The sequence below is a fragment of the Mustela nivalis genome (genome assembly GCF_964662115.1).
Source record: "Mustela nivalis genome assembly, chromosome: 17".
NCBI classification, from domain to species: Eukaryota; Metazoa; Chordata; class Mammalia; order Carnivora; family Mustelidae; genus Mustela; species Mustela nivalis.
Genome location: NC_139036.1, coordinates 17,783,534 through 17,800,999, shown reverse-complemented (window position 1 = coordinate 17,800,999; position 17,466 = coordinate 17,783,534). Strand labels below are relative to the sequence as shown.

The 17,466-nt window shown below is 38.7% G+C and overlaps 1 protein-coding gene and 1 pseudogene across 2 annotated transcripts in view; one reads left to right on the top strand and one right to left on the bottom strand.

Moving 5' to 3' along the window:
* RPA1 (replication protein A1) overlaps window positions 1–17,466 on the top strand; it is a 75,323-nt gene that overhangs the window by 33,064 nt on the left and 24,793 nt on the right. The window lies entirely within an intron of this gene.
* LOC309851661 (small ribosomal subunit protein uS17m-like) lies at window positions 6,322–7,790 on the bottom strand (annotated as a pseudogene). Its single transcript has 2 exons — window positions 7,028–7,790; window positions 6,322–6,961 (listed from the first exon to the last, which is right to left on the bottom strand). The product of its transcript is annotated as a small ribosomal subunit protein uS17m-like (transcript).

Here is a 17,466-nt window from a genome sequence, read left to right as displayed (position 1 = left end):
TTTGAGGCCCACTTTGGGTCTAGTAGAGATTACTTAAATAAATAAAACTTGAAAAAAAGCAAATATATAGAGGAATGTTAATGAGAAATGTGCTTTCTTAAATGCACGTTTTTGTATTTATTTATTTATTTATTTATTTATGGTTTTTGAAATTGTAAAGCAAGGGGCACCTGGCTGGCTCAGTCAGCAGAACATGTGGAGCTAGCAGAACATGTGACTCTTGGTCTCAGGGTCATAAGTTTGAGTTCCATGTTGGGGGTAGAGTTTACTTAATTGAGGAAAAAAAAAAAATCTTGGGAAAAAAATATATAAAGCAAATGCTACTGGCTGGCTCAAGCAGTAGGATATGCAGCCCTTGATCTTGAGGTTGTGAGTTTGAGCCTCACACTGGGTGTAGAGATTACTTAAAAATAAAATCTTTAAAAAACTAATAAAAAAATGTAAAGCATATTATCTTTTTTTGATAGCACTCAGCACACCAGTAGTCGTTAGAATAATTTCTGTGTTTATTGCCAGGCCATGAGTAAACTCCATGAAGGTGGAGACCATTATTTGTTTATTCTTTGCTATGTCCCTGGTGCCTAACTTTTATTTTTATTTATTTTATATTTTTATTAAATAAAGCGCAACAACAGTGGCCATCCGCCTCTTTGTTTGCACCTCTGTGATTAAAAGCAGCTTTAAGAGCACAGATCTCCAATATTTGGAGGGCAGGGTCCATTTTCCCGGCCTTTTCCCCAGTGTGCAAGCGAGCTGCTCTAGGAACAGGTGCACTGCAGCCTGCCACTTAGCTGCGGCTCCAGGGGTGGGTAGTCGTTACTGCACTAAGAGCTGGAATTGATCACAGTTTACCATCCAGATCTTTTCCTGGGAGTTGCAAGCCTTCCGTAGACTTTCAGATTCTAAAGTAGTTCTATCAGACAGGTTCTGCCAGTGCAGTTATACTCTAGATTGAGAGGTAGATTCCTGGTACTTCTTACCCCGCCATCTTCTCAGAATCCTCTCTCAGCAGTGATTATCTGTTGACTGAGTTTTATTTTATTTTATTTTTTTAAAGATTTTATTTATTTATTTGACAGAGAGAGAGAGATCACAAGTAGGCAGGCAGAGAGAGAGAGGAAGGGAAGCAGGCTCCCTGCCGAGCCAGAAAGCCCGATGCGGGGCTCGATCCTAGGACCCTGGGATCATGACCTGAGCCGCAGGCAGAGACTTTAACCCACCGAGCCACCCAGGCGCCCCAGAGTTTTATTTTCTTGTGAAGATATACAAAAAGGCCCAATAAAATGAGAACAATTTAATTACTTTAAATAAGAGACAATGACCGTTCAAGAGAAAGGCAAAGAATCCTGTGAAGGGAGATGGCTTATCTGCCCCCCACCAAGCCTAATAAAAATAAAATTAAAAAATAAATAAATAAAAATAAAAAGAGGCACCTGGCTGTCTCAGTCAGTAGAGCATATGATTCTTGATCTCACGGTCATGAGTTTAAGCCCCATGTTGGGTGTAGAGCCCACTTAATAAAACAACTAGATCCTCACTGTTACCAAAATAAATTCCAGATTAAAAAAAAAATTTTTATTTATTTACTTGACAGAGAGAGAGAAAGGACACACAAGCAGGGCAAGCAGCAGAGGGAGGAGGAAGAAGCAGGCTCTCTGCTGAGCAGGGAGCCTGATGTAGGGTTCAATCTCAGGACCCTGGGATCATGACCTGAGCCGAAGGCAGACCCGTAACCGACTGAACACCCAGGTGCCCACCAGAGTTTTTTTTTTTTTTAAGGTAGAAAAAGAGGGGCACCTGGGTGGCTCAGTTGGGGTTAAGCATCTGATTTCAATTCCGGTCATGATCTTGGGGTGCTAGGGTGGAGCCCTGCATCAGGCTCCCCACTCAGCAGGGAGTTTGCTTGTCCCCCTTCACCTTCTTGTGCTTTCTCTGTCTCTGTCTCAAATAAATAAATAAAAGTTAGAAAATGAAACCATCTAAAATAATAAAGACAATGGGCTGCGTATGGATTCGGATAATTCACAATGAATGTTTGAATACAGTGAAATAAAAAAAAGTTTTGTGTGGTAAAAATAAAAAGGTATGTGAACTTAAATAGGTTAAAATGTTAAAAAAGATAGGATTGATAGGGTCTCCTGGCTGGCTCAGTCAGTAGAGCATGTGACTGGATCCATGGTGGTGAGTTTGGGCCACACTGGGGGTAGAAGTTACTTTAAAAAAAAAAAAAAAAAAAGAGGCGCCTGGGTGGCTCAGTGGGTTAAAGCCTCTGTTTTCAGCTCAGGTCATGATCCCAGGGTCCTGGGATCAAGACCCACATCAGGCTCTCTGATCAGCAGGGAGCCTGCTTCCCCCTCTCTCTCTGCCTGCCTCTCTGCCTACTTGTGATCTGTCAAATAAATAAATAAAAATCTTTAAAAAAAAAAAACAAAAAGATTTTATTTATTTATTTGACAGAGAGAAAGATCACAAGTAGGCAGAGAGGCAGGCAGAGAGAGAGGAGGAAGCAGGCTCCCTGCTGAGCAGAGAGCCCGATACGGGGCTCGATCCCAGGACCCTGAGATCATGACCCGAGCCGAAGGCAGAGGCTTCAACCCACTGAGCCACCCAGGCGCCCCTAAAGTAGTCCATTATTAGCCTTTTAGTGTCTGTAGAATCTGTGATGATGTCACTTCTCTCATACCTGATGTTGATAATTTGTGTTCCTTTTTTTTTTTTTTTTTTCCTTTAGCAGTCTAGCTAAATGATTTATCAGTCTTATGGATCTTTTCACAGAACCAGCTTTTGGTTTCATTGGGTTTTTTTTTCCCCCCTCTTTTTATATTATCTATACTGTTGATTTTTTTATGCCTTGATCTGTAATGTTTACTTACCTCTCTTTACCTTGCATTTTACTGTGTTCTTTCTTTCCATTGCTATATGTGAATGCTGGGCTCATTGATTTGAGACCTTTCTTTTCTAAAATTAAGAGTTGTTTAGTGTTAAAAATTTACCCCTAAGCACTGCTTGAACAGCATCAAGCAAAGTTCTGGTGTTATAGGTTTTATTCTGTTCAGATACTTTCTAATTTCCCTTTTAATTTCTTCTTTAACATTATATTACTTTTATGTATATTTGGTTTCAAGTATTTAAAGATTTTTCCAGAGATCTTTCTATTATTGATAATTTAGTTCAACTATGGGTAAGTACCATATGTTATGTGACCTGAATTCTGTTATTTTATTGTTCCAAGTTGTGATCTCTTGTGGTAAATTTTGTATGTACTTGAGAAGAATTTGTTTCTGTTGTTGGACACAGTGTCCTATAAAATAAATAAATGTCAGTTAAGTCAAGTTGGTTGATTGTAGTTGTTCAAGTACTGATTTTCTATTGACTTGATCTATCAGTTATTGAAAGGGATTTGGAATCTCTGACTATAACTGTGGGTTTCTCTATTTTTTTCCTTGAGGTTGTATTAGGTTTTGCTTCATGTATTCTGAAACTCTGTTAGTAAGTGCATTAAACATTTAGGATTATTATGTTTTTTTATGAACTGACTTCTTTATCATTATGAAATGACGTTATCATTAACAAAATTCTGTGCTTTGAAATCTTTGTCTGCTTATTAATATAAGCACTTTGTTTTTGATAATAAAAATCCTAGAGAATCAGGTTTGAAAAATTATATACATATAACTTTTTAAATTTTTATTTTAATTAGTTTAATTAATTGTTTAATTAATTTCTTTTAATTAGTTTAGCTTGGTATATCTCTTTTCATCCTTTAACTGTTCACCTATATTAACTGTATTTCTTTTTTTTTTTTTTTTAAGATTTTATTTATTTATTTGACAGAGAGAAATCACAAGTAGATGGAGAGGCATGCAGAGAGAGAGAGAGAGAGAGAGGAAAGCAGGCTCCCCGCTGAGCAGAGAGCCCGATGTGGGGCTCGAACCCAGGGTTCTGGGATCATGACCTGAGCCAAAGGCAGAGGCCCAACCCACTGAGCCACCGAGGCACCCCAACTGTATTTCTTATAAGCAGAGTATAAGTGGGTTTTGCTCTTTTATCCAGTTTGATAATTTCTACATTTTAACTGGGTGTTTAGACCATTTATATTTAATATAGTTATTGGTATGGTTAGTTTAAGTCTGACACCTTGCTATTTGTTTTTTATTTATCCCCCTTTTCTGCCTTCTTTTGGGTTGAATATTTTTTGTGATTGCTTTTATTTCCTTTGTGGACTTATTTACTGTTGTCTGTATTTTGCTCTTTTTAGTGGTTTGTTTAAGGCTTATAATATGCACTTTAACTTATCAGGGTCTGTCTTTGAGTGATGCTATACCACTTCACATACAGTGTAAGAATCTTACTTTTTTCTCTTCCCTCCCAGGTCTTGTGCTATGCTTGTCACACATCTTACCTATGTTATAAGCCTCTTGGTACATTGTTATTGTTTTAGTTTAATTAGTTATCTTTTAAAGAGATTTACTTAATAATATCTTATATATTTACTTATGTAGTTGCCATTTCTGTTGTATGGATTGATATCTTCCACTGTTATTTAGCCTTTATTGTAGTGGAGATCTGCAAGTGATGAATTCTTTCAGCTTTTTTAGGTCTGAAAAATATTTCACCTTTGACTCTGAAAGATATTTTTGCTAGACATAGAATTCCAGGTAGATTTATCCTCCCTCTCTCTTTCCCTCCCTCCCTCGCTTTCTTTCTTTCTTCCTTAGATTGGCTTATTTATTTTAGAGGCATGGGGACAGAGGGAGAGAGAGTCCTGAAGCAGATTCCCTGCTGACTGCGGAGCCCAATGAGGGGCTCAGTCCCAGGACCCTGAGATTATGACCTGAGTCAATCAAAAGGCAGCACTTAACTGGCTGCTTAACCAACTGAGTCACCCAGGTGCCCCTAGATTTTTCTTTCTGTGTATTTTGAAGATGTCCTCTTGCTTTCATATTACCAGTACCACGAGAAGTCTGTGATCATCTCTATCTTTGTCTCTGTTCTTAACATGACTTTTTCGCTGACCATTTTACAATTTTCTGTCATTAGTTTTGAGCAGTTTGATTGTGATATACCTTGGTGTCATTTTCTTTGTGTCTTTTGTCTTGATGTTCATGGAACTTCTAGGACCTCTACATGTATAATTTTCACCAAATTTGGAAGATTTTTGGCCATTATTTCTTAAATGTCTTCCCCATCCTTTGAGTCTCCAATTTTTTATATATATGCTGCTTGAAGTTGGTTTATAGTTCATGGGTGCTGGGTTTTTGTTTGTTTGTTTTGTTTTTTTCTTCTTTTTCATTTTGCATAGTTTTATTGCTGGGCATTCAGATTCACTGATCCCTTTACTAATCTTGTTTCATCTGCTATTAATCCTGTTTGGTATGTTCTTTTTCCTCAGTCATTGTAATTTTCAGTTAATTTTAAAAAATTTTTAATTCCAGTATAGTTCACCCGCAGTGTTTTATTAGTTTCAGGTGTATAATATAGTGATTCAGCAATTCTGTACATTTTTCAGTGCTTATCATGATAATTGTACTCTTAGTCCCCATTACCTATTTCTCCCACCCACCCACCCACCCTCCCTTGTGGTAACCGTCAGTTTGTTCTCCATAGTTAAGAGTCTGTTTTTTGGTTTGTCCCTTTTTTTCTTTATTCATGTGTTTTGTTTCCTAAATTCCCCATATGAGTGACATCCTGTGATATGATACTTGCTTTTCTCTGACTAATTTCACTTAGCATTAGATTTTCTAACTCAATCCATGTTGTTGCAGGTGGCAAGATTTTTGTGTGTAGCTGAATAATGCCACATTTTCTTTCTTTCTTTTTTTTTTCTTTTATGATTTTTATTTCTTTATTTGAGAGAGAGAAACAAAGAGCGCAAGCAGAGGAAGAAGGAGAGGGAGAAGCAGACTCCCCGCTGAACTGGGAGCCTGATGTGGGGCTCGATCCCAGGACCTGGAGATCATGACCTAAGCCAAAGGCAGATGTTTAGCCATCTAAGCCACCCAGGTGGCCCAGTGCCACATTTTCTTTATCCATTCCTCTATCAGTGGAGACTTGGATTGCTTCCATAATTTGACTTTTGTAAATAATGCTACACTAAGCATCGGCATGCATATATCTTTTCAAATTAGAATTTTCTTGGAGTAAATATCCAGTAGTGGAATTACTGGATCATATGGTATCTCTATTCTTTCTTTTTTCCTTTTCTATGTGTGAACATTTGTATTAATGAAGACTTTAATCTGATAAAGTCTGCCCCCAATCAGACTATTGATTATTTCTACTTGTAATTAGTTAAATCAAAGAAAAAAATTTAAATTAACTTCAAGTTTATACCATCAAAAATAAATACTTAATGTGGTCTTATCTGTTTTATAATATCAAAAGGTTTTCTCTTTCCCAAATAAAGATTCTAAGATAAATTCAAGAATCCTTTGAATGAGAAAAGATGACACCTTCTAAAACAGTGAGTTTACAAAACAATGCAGGGGATCACTAGGCATACTTACTGTAAGAGAAAAGTATATCCAGTGAAAAGGAAATTTAAAACATGACCTTAAACTTTTATGAAAAATTTTAACAAAACCTTTCGTTCATTTACTTTTAGCTGTTCCATAAATACTAGAAGATAAATTGAACATTTTTGTATTGAAACTTAGAAAAATGTCTTTTTCCATAAAGTAAATATCCATCTTTCCCTTTGGCTCCTTCTAATCCTTCTTCACTATGCTGTTCTTCCAGATTTTTGGTTAGGCAGGTGGTTTCCAAGCTGACTGGGTTTTCCAGATAGCTTCCTGCACGGGGTTTTCCAGTCACTGGACCTATGATTTATCCAACTTTGAAAATGACTTTGGCCCATTCATGTTTCATGTGCTTTATTCATGAGGCAGGTAGAGCTTTGAGAAGCCCAGCAACCCCAACTATGCACAGCTGAAGAGCATCATGAACAAAGTAGGCTTTTCATCTATTAAAATAATTATTAATTTAATAATTAATAAAATAATTAACAGTAGTTTATATTAATGATAATTAATTAAAATAATTAATAAATAGAGATCCAGAATAAGCCTGGTCACTCTCACTTTAGCTGTTTTTTTGCATTGCCCTTCCAGTCACCTTCCACATGATCCATTTGGCAAGGGCAGACCAATGAACTACTGACATTATGTGGCTTTGGTCACCTCCTAGCTCTCCTTTCCCTGTGTATGTCCTGGTGGTTCATTTTTTGAGGAACCTCCATGCTGTTGTCTAGAGTGGCTGCACCAGTTGCCTTCCCACCAACAGTGCGCAAGGGTTCCTTTTTCTCTACGTTCTCGCCGACACTTGTTGTTTCTTGTGTTTTTTATTTTAGCCATTCTGACTGATGTGAAGTTGTATCTCATTATAGTTATGATTTGCATTTCCTGAATGACGAGTGATGTTTAATATCCTTTCATGTGTTTCTGCTCTTTGTATCTCTTCTTTGAAAAAATGTCTGTTCATGTCTTCTGACCATTTTAAATTGGATTATTTGTTTTTTGTTATTAAAATTTTTAACTAAATCTGAAGAGATGATGGTAATCAATGAATATTTGGAAAAGAATTTCTGACACAGGGGTGGCTGGATGGCTCAGTCATTAAGTGTCTGCCTTTGGCTCAGGTTATGATCCCAGGGTCCTGGGATCGAGCCCTGCTTTGGGCTCCCTGCTCAGTGGGGAGCCTGCTTCTCCCTCTTCACTCCCTTCGCTTGTGTTCTCACGGTCTCTTTCTCTATCAAATTAAATATATAAAATCTTTAAAAAAAAAAAAAAAACAAGAACAAAAACAGGGGCGCCTGGGTGGCTCAGTGGGTTAAGCCTCTGCCTTCGGCTCGGGTCATGATCCCAGAGTCCTGGGATCGAGCCCCACGTCGGGCTCTTGCTCCGCCTGCTTCCTCCCCCCTCTCTCTCTGCCTATTTGTGATTTCTCTCTCTCTGTCAAATAAATAAAATCTTTAAAAACAAACAAAACAAACAATTACAGGGTGTTCTGTTGTGTGACTGGTCCATAATTTAACTAGCCTCGGGTTGATGACCCTTGGGTGATTTGCTGTAACAATCAAAACAGTACTGTAGGGAATAGCTTTATATATGTGCAGGTGTGTGGGCTGAGGTGGTTTGACTGCCAGAAGTAAGGTTGTTGGATCAACAAATAGATGCAACAGTGGTAGGTGGATATGGTTGGATTCCCCTCTGTAGCATGGTGACATTCTGCACTCCCACCTGAGTGCCTGAAAATACTGGCTTCTTCACAGCTGTGCCAACAAGAGTATGTTATTAATCTTTGGAATTTTTACCAATCTCATAGGTGAAAACTGGGATCTCAGTGTAGTGTTTCATTTGTCTTATGAGCAATGTTTTAAGTTGTTTGAGAGTTTTTTATTCTCTGTGAACTGTTGTATTCTCCATTTTTATTTTGAGTTGTCTTTTTCGTCTCCATCTTTGAGTGTTCTCTAAAGAGTAGGGACATTAGTAGTCCTTTGTCTCTGAGTTGTGAAGGCTTTTTTACATTGCTTATGGTGGCCTCTTGCTGTGCAGCAGTTTTTTTGTTGCTGTTTTTTTGAAGTTGGATTTTCCATTTTTTTTTTTTTTAATGATTTTGGAGTTTTGAGCCATTATTAGGAAGGTCTTCCTTACTCTAAAGTTGTTAGGGCATTCACCCATGTTTTATTCTAGTACTTACATGATTTCACTTTTATATTTAAATTTCCTGTGTCACTTCTGTCTTATAATTGGTTTCTCGGGACGCCTGAGTGGCTCAGTTGGTTGGACGACTGCCTTCGGCTCAGGTCATGATCTCGCAGTCCTGGGATCGAGTCCCGCATCGGGCTCCCAGCTCCATGGGGAGTCTGCTTCGCTCTCTGACCTTCTCCTCGTTCATGCTCTCTCTCATTGTCTCTCTCTCAAATTGGTTTCTCAGTTTGTGGTGTTTTGCACTTCACTTGTCACGTCATTTGGAATTTGTGGGTTTTCTCTGCCCCCTCAATTCACTGAACATGTCAGCTCTATGTGGGACATTTGTGTCTAGAGTGGATAGTCATTCTTATTGCTCTATATGATTTTTAGAAGTGGGAAAACTTGGTCATCATTCTTCCTCCAGAAATGGAACCTTTTGGATTTTAATGTTTATGTACACAAAACATAGTAATTTGATGCTTAAATTGGAGAGGGAAAGCTGGACCTATTTAGGTAAAATTCTAAAATCTTAAGTTAGAACATGACATTTGTTTTGCTGTAATAAATTTTTGTACAGGGGGCACATTGGTTATCTTCTCAGCCTTCAGGACAAAGCAATGGTTAACATCTCTGAAATCTTTGGATGCAGTAGGGTTGAGAGAGAGATGATTGTGCTCAACTTTATCACCTTTGGCCAGATTTCTGATGTTTTTATGTTGTATTTGAGTGGTTGCTTTGGACATTTTGTGTTTCAGGTGCAAAAGTATTTGAGATAAAGTTGGAATTGAAAGGGTTGAAGGTAATTATCGCTTGGGGTCAGAACCATAGAACCAGGGAAAAAAACTCCTTTGTCCCCATACTCCATTCCACTCACTCTGCCCTTTCTTCAGGGTCTATTAAAGTGCAAAGGGATGAGAGAAGATTTTACTGTTCAGGATTATTTGCTATTGAATTTCATTGTAACCAGATCAATAACACTTTGTTACTTGGGTCATCATGGAAATAGCTTTGTTACAGTGGCTATTACCTTATGGTGTATTTCACAGAAATGGTTTCTAATTGTCTATTGTGAAGGCAAAGAAACTGTTATTAGTGAGGAGAGAAGTAAAGTTAGATTTGTATCCTCCCAGCACTTAACCCAGAACCTGTGACATATCAGGTGAGTGGTAAAATTGGCTAAACCCAGCCCTGGAAATAGGCAGAGGAATTCCAAAATGTGCACTGAAATTATTTGGCAGAGTACCACGTTAAATGCAGATACTTACAGAATTTCCCAAATGTGAGAAATAAAACTTCAAAACACACTTCATGTTTCATATGATACTGGACTAGATGATTTTAAACTTCTGTTATCTAACACTATATGTTTTTGTCATTATGTATAGCATTGCTCTGTGTCTATACTATTTCCAGCAATATTTTACTTAGACGTTAATTCTCAAGCAATATTTAAAGTATTTTTCATTATTGAAAGGTGTTAGTTGGAATTTTTTTCAGCCTGATTTTGATCCCTTTCTGCCAAGGGGGATTTTTTTTTTTTAATTTTATCAAATGATTTTTTTCCCCCAAGGGGGATTTTTAATGATTGAGCATTTATTTATTTATTTATTTATTTATTTATTTATTTATTTATTTATTTTAGTTGTTGTTGAGAAAGTACTTGCTTGTAAGAAATTAAGTTTTTGTTACTCTGTATACCGCATATCTGTTAGCTAATTTTTCTCAGCTGGTGGCTCACTTACCATGTTTTATATATATGTGTGCGTGTGTGTGTGTAATTTTTTTAAAGAGTTTATTTATTTGAGAGAGAGTGCACACGAGCAGGAGAGCACAAACAGAGCAGCAGAGGGAGAGGGAGCAGACTTCCCACTGAGCAAGGAGCTTAATGTGGGGCTTGATCTCAGGACACTGAGATCATAACCCAAGCCAATGGCACCCAGCTTAACCAACTAAGACACCCAGGAGCCCATATATATATATATTTTTTTTTAATTAAAAATATATTTTTTTAATTTTTTAGAAGATTTTATTTATTTGTCAGCGAGATGGAGTTAGTGTGAGCACAAGCAGGGAGAGTGGCAGGCAGAGGGAGAAAGCAGGCTCCCCAGTGAGCAGGTGAGCAGGGACTTGGGATCATGACCCAAGCTGAAGGCGGATGCTTAACCAACTGAGCCACCCAGGTGTCCCTATATTTTGAAATTTCTTTGAAGTGATCTCTACACCCCAATATGGGGATTGAGCTCACAACTCTGAGATCAAGAGTGGCATGCTCCGCTGACTGAGCCAGCCTCACTTAACCATTATACTGATAGTAGAAATGGTAAGTGCAACTGCAAATAACTTGAGAAGCCAGAGTATGCTTTTTTCCCCCAAAGAATATTTATTTATTTGTTTGAAAAAGCACAATGAGGGGCAGAAGGAGAAGGGAAGCAGACGCCGCACTGAGTGGGGAGCCTGATGCAGAGCTCCATCTCACCAACCTGAGATCATGAACCTAGCTGAAATAGTCATACACTCAACCGACTCAGCTACCCAGGCGCCCTTAAGAGTCTGCTTTTAAATGTCCTATTTCCCCCTGGTTTGGAGACATAGAGCAAAAGAGTCTTAAAATTATCACCTTGATTCATTTTACTTGAAATGGTTTCATTTGCAGGTGGCACAAAACAGATTAGCATTAGTTGATTCTCTGCATTGCTGCTTTGGGGTATAATTTTAGTTTTTAGAAAGATTTTCATTTCGCTGTAGACTAATTTCAGGTTTTGTGATCAGCAGCTGTGTTGCAGTGCATTAAATTGAAAGGCAATTGTTGCTATTTAGAATGCACTAGGACTTCCGTTGTCCATTTGGTTTCAGTGCTATCTCTTACCTCCTGTGTCAGCTTTGCAGGTGTGGTCCAATAGCAGGAGTTAAGGATTGCTCTAATAAATGAATGACTTAGTAACTTTTCCTGACTGCTGTGTATTTCCTAGTTATGTTCTGTGTAACTAGAGTTTTGTCTGCCAGAATTAGTTGCTTACAGTTAAAAATTAACTAGATGGTGGTGAACTGGATGGATCTAGTTAGACAAACCTGGTTAAGACTAGGTTCTGGGGGCGGTGCCTGGGTGGCTCAGTCATTAAGCATCTGCCTTCAGCTCAGGTCATGATCCCAGGGTTCTGGGATCAAGCCCCGCATCAGGCTCCCTGCTCGGCAGGAAGCCTGCTCCCTCTCCCACTCTCCCTGCTTGTGTTCCCTCTCTCACTGTGTCTCTGTCAAATGAATAAATAAAATCTTAAATTAAAAAAAAAAAAAGACTAGGTTTGGAGGACACCTAGGTGGCTCAGTGGGTTAAGCCCTGCCTTTGGCTCAGGTCATGATCTCAGGGTCCTGGGATCGAGCCCCAATCGATCGAGCTCTCTGCTCAGCGGGGAGCCTGCTTCCCCCTCGCTCTCTTTGCCTGCCTCTCTGCCTACTTGTGATCTCTGTCTGTCAAATAAATAAATATTAAACACACAAAAAAAAGAAACCCAGTTTAAAAAATAAAAAATACTAGGTTCTGCCTCCTCCAGCTGTGTATAACTTTGGGCAAGTTACTTGACCTCTTTAACCCAGTTTTCTCATCTGTGAAATGAACATAATAACACCATCTTTGTCATAGGCCTAAAGATTAAATGGGATTATCCACTTAGCCTCGTACCTGGTGCATAGTAAGTACTCAAAGATTGGTAGGTGTTATTAATATATCTGTTATAAGGCCTAATTGATTTCTTATTAAATATGCTATATCCTTCATCGAGTCTGAGAATACAATGATTGTAATAGACTGTGCTATTTATTAGACTGTATTATGTACTGCTAAGAAATTACAACACATAGATCACCTGTTGGATTTTTTTTGGGACATGCATGTTGGCTTTGGGATTGATCACCTGTGGATGTGATTTCAGATAAATCCCTTGCTGGCCACCCTTTACTCTCCTCTGCTTCTCAACCTATCAGCAAGTTCAAATCAGCCATTCTTTTTAGCTACCCTGAAATTGTTTTCTACCTGCTTCCTTACTAATCTACCTTAGTATAAAAAATATACATACTGTCAATTTTTTATTAAAAGAAATAAGCGTTAGGGCACCTGGGTGCTCAATCAGTTATGTGGCTGCCTTTGGCTAAGGTCCTGATCCCAGGATTCTGGGATCGAGCCCCACATCAGGCTCCCCGCTCAGCGCAGAGCCTGCTTCTCCCTCTCCCTCCCGCTCCTGCTCTCTCTGTCTCTGTCTCTCTCTCTCTCTCTCAAATAAATAAAATCTTCTAAAAAAGAAAGAAATACACTTTAAGGATCCCTGGCTGGCTCAGTTGATAGAACATACAGCTCTTGATCTTGGGGTCCTGAGTTTGAGCCCCAAGTTGGGTCTAGTGCTTACTTTAAAAAAAGAAAAAGAAAGAAAGAAATGCACTTTGTTGTGCTAGCAGAACTGCTCCAGCTTCTTGTGCACCATAGTTCTGTGTGGCTCAGAGTTAGTACCTGTGAACAGACGTACAAGACATTTCTTACACTTTTTACCAAAGGGAGTTACCGTTGTACTGCTTTTGTGTAAAGCTTTTCATCACTTTTGCCCCAACTTTTTTTGTTTTCTTTTCTTTTCTATTTTTTTTTTCCCGGTAAATAAACAACACTTCGTTCCTAAGGAATAAACTTTCAACTGAAGTCCCTTGTCCTCACCAGAGAGCTGTAATGGAACAGGGATTTGGGCTTCAGTTCTTTGCCTCACTACAGATGAGATTTTGCTTTAACTAGCATTAAAGCTAGCAGTTAATTGCACTTGTCCCAAATCAAAATATTCCAAAATTTTCAAAGGTTTTATTATTTTATTTTAGAGAGCACGAACAGGGAGAGGAGTGGGGGAGGGCGAAAGAGAGAGATGCAGGCTCCCCACCCAGGCACCTCCTGATGATTACCTTTAAACGATGGCTTTTTAAACACAAACTAAAAGCCTGATTGATACTCTAGGTTTTTAAAGATATTATTATTATTTTGGAGGGAGAGGCAGGGGGTGACAGAGAATCTTTTTTTTTTTTTTTCTTTTAAGATTTTATTTATTTTGGGCACCTGGGTGGCTCAGTGGTTTAAAGCCTCTGCCTTCAGCTCAGGTCATGATCCCAGGGTCCTGGGATCGAGCCCTGCATCAAGCCTGCTTCCCTTCCCCTCTTTGTGCCTGCCTTTCTGCCTACCTGTGATCTCTGTCAGTCAAATAAATAAATCTTTTTTAAAAAAAAAGATTTATTTATTTGACAGAGAGAGAGAGATCATAAGTAGGCAGAGAGGCAAGCAGAGGAGAAGGGGGAAGCTGGATCCCCGCTGAGCAGAGAGCCTGATGTGGGGCTTGATCCCAGGACCCTGGGATCATGACCTGAGCAGAAGGCAGAGGCTCAACCCACTGAGCCACCCAGGCGCCCCATGGAGAGAGAATCTTAAGCAGCTTCACACCCAGTGCTGACTGAGCCTGGTGGAGGGCTTCATATAATGACCTGACCCAAAACGAAGTCAGACGTAATGGACCATAGCACCCGGGCGCCCCTCCAAAATGTTTAAATAGAATACTTTGTTCTTTAGACACATGTTTTTCCCCTTATTTCAATTGTTTGGAAATATTTTATATTTAGGTAAGTTGTCTAGCTAAGTAGTTTGAATTTCTCTGTATTTTTTCTTATCCTTATTGGGAATGAGGGTGAACAACTTATATACCAAGCTGGTATTTGAAAGAAGTGTGTATAAGGCATATGGTAAAAATGGGGTTGGGAGAGAAAAGATTGACAGATTTTTAGCAACTGCAAATGGAATATATATACATACATATACATGTATGTTATGTATATATATAAAAAATTAATTTATTATTTTTAGTTACCTGCGTGTAGACTGGCAGACATTTAAACATGAATAATTAGGATTTTTATATGTGTTCAGCCTGGAGTTTCTGAACAAAGACCAGCTGAGCCCTTCCTTGTACTCTACAGATATTTCTCCAATAGCCATTATGCTAGTTTAGTTGTAAAATAATGAACAGTATTTTGTGTAGTGTTGTTTGCTTTTTTTTTTTTAAGTTTTTTTTTTTAATTTATTTATTTGACAGATATCACAAGTAGACAGAAAGGCCGGCAAGAGAGAGAGGGACGCAGGCTCCCTGCTGAGCAGAGAGCTCAATGCGGGGCTCGATCCCATGACCCTGGAATCATGACCTGAGCTGAAGGCAGAGGCTTTAACCCACTGAGCCACCCAGGTGCCCCTGTTGTTTGCTTTTTAATTAAAAATCCCCAACACCAAAAAAAAAAAAAAAGAAATTATAATACATTCATTTTAACTCACGTTAAAATATCAAAAAATATTCAACCTAGAACAGGTAAATAGTCAAGTTATGTTACTGAAAATTGTGATAAAATACTCAACTGAATTTACATCTTAATAATTTTTTTTTTAATCTTTACTTCTTTTTTTTTTTTTTTTTTAAGATTTTATTTATTTATCAGAGAGAGAGGGGGGGAGAGAGTGAGCACAGGCAGACAGAATGGCAGGCAGAGGCAGAGGGAGAAGCAGGCTCCCTGCCGAGCAAGGAGCCTGATGTGGGACTCGATCCCAGGACGCTGGGATCATGACCTGAGCCGAAGGCAGCTGCTTAACCAACTGAGCCACCCAGGCGTCCCACATCTTAATAATTTTTAAGTGTGTAGTTTGGTGGCATTAAGTACATTCACGTTGTTGTATAACTATCAATGCCATCCATCTCCAGAACTTTGTTTGAAGATTTTATTTATAAGTAATCTCTACACCCAGTGTGCAACCTGAACTCAGAACCCTGAGATCAAGAGTAGTGTGCTCCACTGGCAAGGCCAGCCAGGCACTTGTACAGAACTTTCTCAGTCATTGTCTCAAACTCTCTCCATCCATTAAACCATAACTTTCCATTCCCTACTCCTTCTGGTTCCTAGTAATCAACTTTTTTCTGTCATTGTAATTTGATTACTCTAGGTACCTCATAAAGGTTAGTTATGTTTTTAAAGAAATTAAATGTTAAGAGATCAGCACTGTCCTGTGACCATGTCCTCTTCAGGGACACACTTGATGAAGCAGGAATGGTAATGAGGATATGACCTTAGATACGTTGAAGACCATGGAAGTAGGGTGGAGTGGGGTTTGTGTATTTTTATGGCCTCATCTTTAAATGTTGAAATCTTTTGGATCTTTTGAATATATTTCATGAAGCACGTTAAGAATAGTTTTATTTTTCGGGGCGCCTGGGTGGCTCAGTGGGTTAAGCCTCTGCTTTCGGCTCAGGTCATGATCTCAGGGTCCTGGGATCGAGCCCCGCATCGGGCTCTCTGCTCAGCAGGGAGCCTGCTTCCTCCTCTCTCTGCCTGCCTCTCTGCCTACTTGTGATCTCTCTCTGTCAAATAAATAAATTAAAAAAAAAAAAAAGAATAGTTTTATTTTTCTTTTCCAGTTACTTAGCTCCATTACTGTTTACTGAGCAACCCAGTTTTTCCCTACTGGTTTAAGAAAAGGTTTACTTTAAAATTTCAAGATGTTGGGTGCCTGGGTGGCTCAGTCAGTTAAGCGTCTGCCTTCAGCTCAGGTCTTGATCCCAGGGTCCTGGGATTGAGCCCCATGTTGGGCTCCACACTTACTGTGGAATCTGCTTGAGATTCTCTCTCCTCCCTCTGCCCCTCCTACTTGTGTGCATCCTTGCTTGTTTTCTCTCAAATTAATTAATTTTTTAAAATATCAACAGCATTTTCCATAGAGCTAGAACAGATAATCCTAAAATTTGTATGGAATATTTACAAAAGACCCTGTATAACTAGAGCAATCTTGAAAAAGAAAAAACTGGAAGTACCAGTAACTTCAGACTTCAGTTTGTAGTACAGATCATAGTAATCAAGGCAGTATGGTAGTGGCACAAAAATAGACACACAGATCAATGGAAGAAAATAGAAAACCCAGGAATAAACCCACAATTATATGATCAATTAATCTTTAACAAAGGAGGAAAGAATATACAATGGGAAAAAGACAGTCTCTTCAACAAATGGTGTTGGGGAAACTGGGCAGCTCCATGCAAAAGAATGAAACTGGACAACTTTCTTATAGCATACACAAAAATAAACTCAAAATTGATTGAAGACCTAAATGTGAGACCTGAAACCATAAAAATCCTAGGAGACAGCAGAGACAGTAATTTCTCTGACATCAGTCATAGCAACATCTTTCTAGATACATCTCCTGAGGCAAGGGAAATAAACGCAAAAATAAGCTACTGGGACTACATCAAAATAAAAAGCTTCTGCACAACAGAGGAAACAGTCAACAAAACTAAAAGGCAACCTACAGAATGAGAGAAGGTATTTGCAAATGACAGATCTGATAAAGGCTTAGCCTCCAAAATATATAAAGAACTGTTACATACAATTCAATATTCCAAAAATAACCCTGTTAAAAAATGGGCAGAAGATATGAACAGACATGTCTCCAAAGAAGTTCTTGAGATGGCCAACAGATGCAGTGAAAGATGCTCAGCATCAGGGAGATGCTGTTCAAAATACAGTGAGAGCTCCCTCACACCTAACACCTGTCAGAATGGCTAAAAACCAACCACACAAGAAACAACAAGTGTTGGTGAGGTTGCCCTTTGGTGGGAATGCAAACTGGTATAGCCACTGTGGAAAACAGTATGGAGGTTCCTCCAAAAAGTTAAAAATAGGACAACCTTAGAATCCAGTAATAACATTACTAGTATTTACCCCCAAA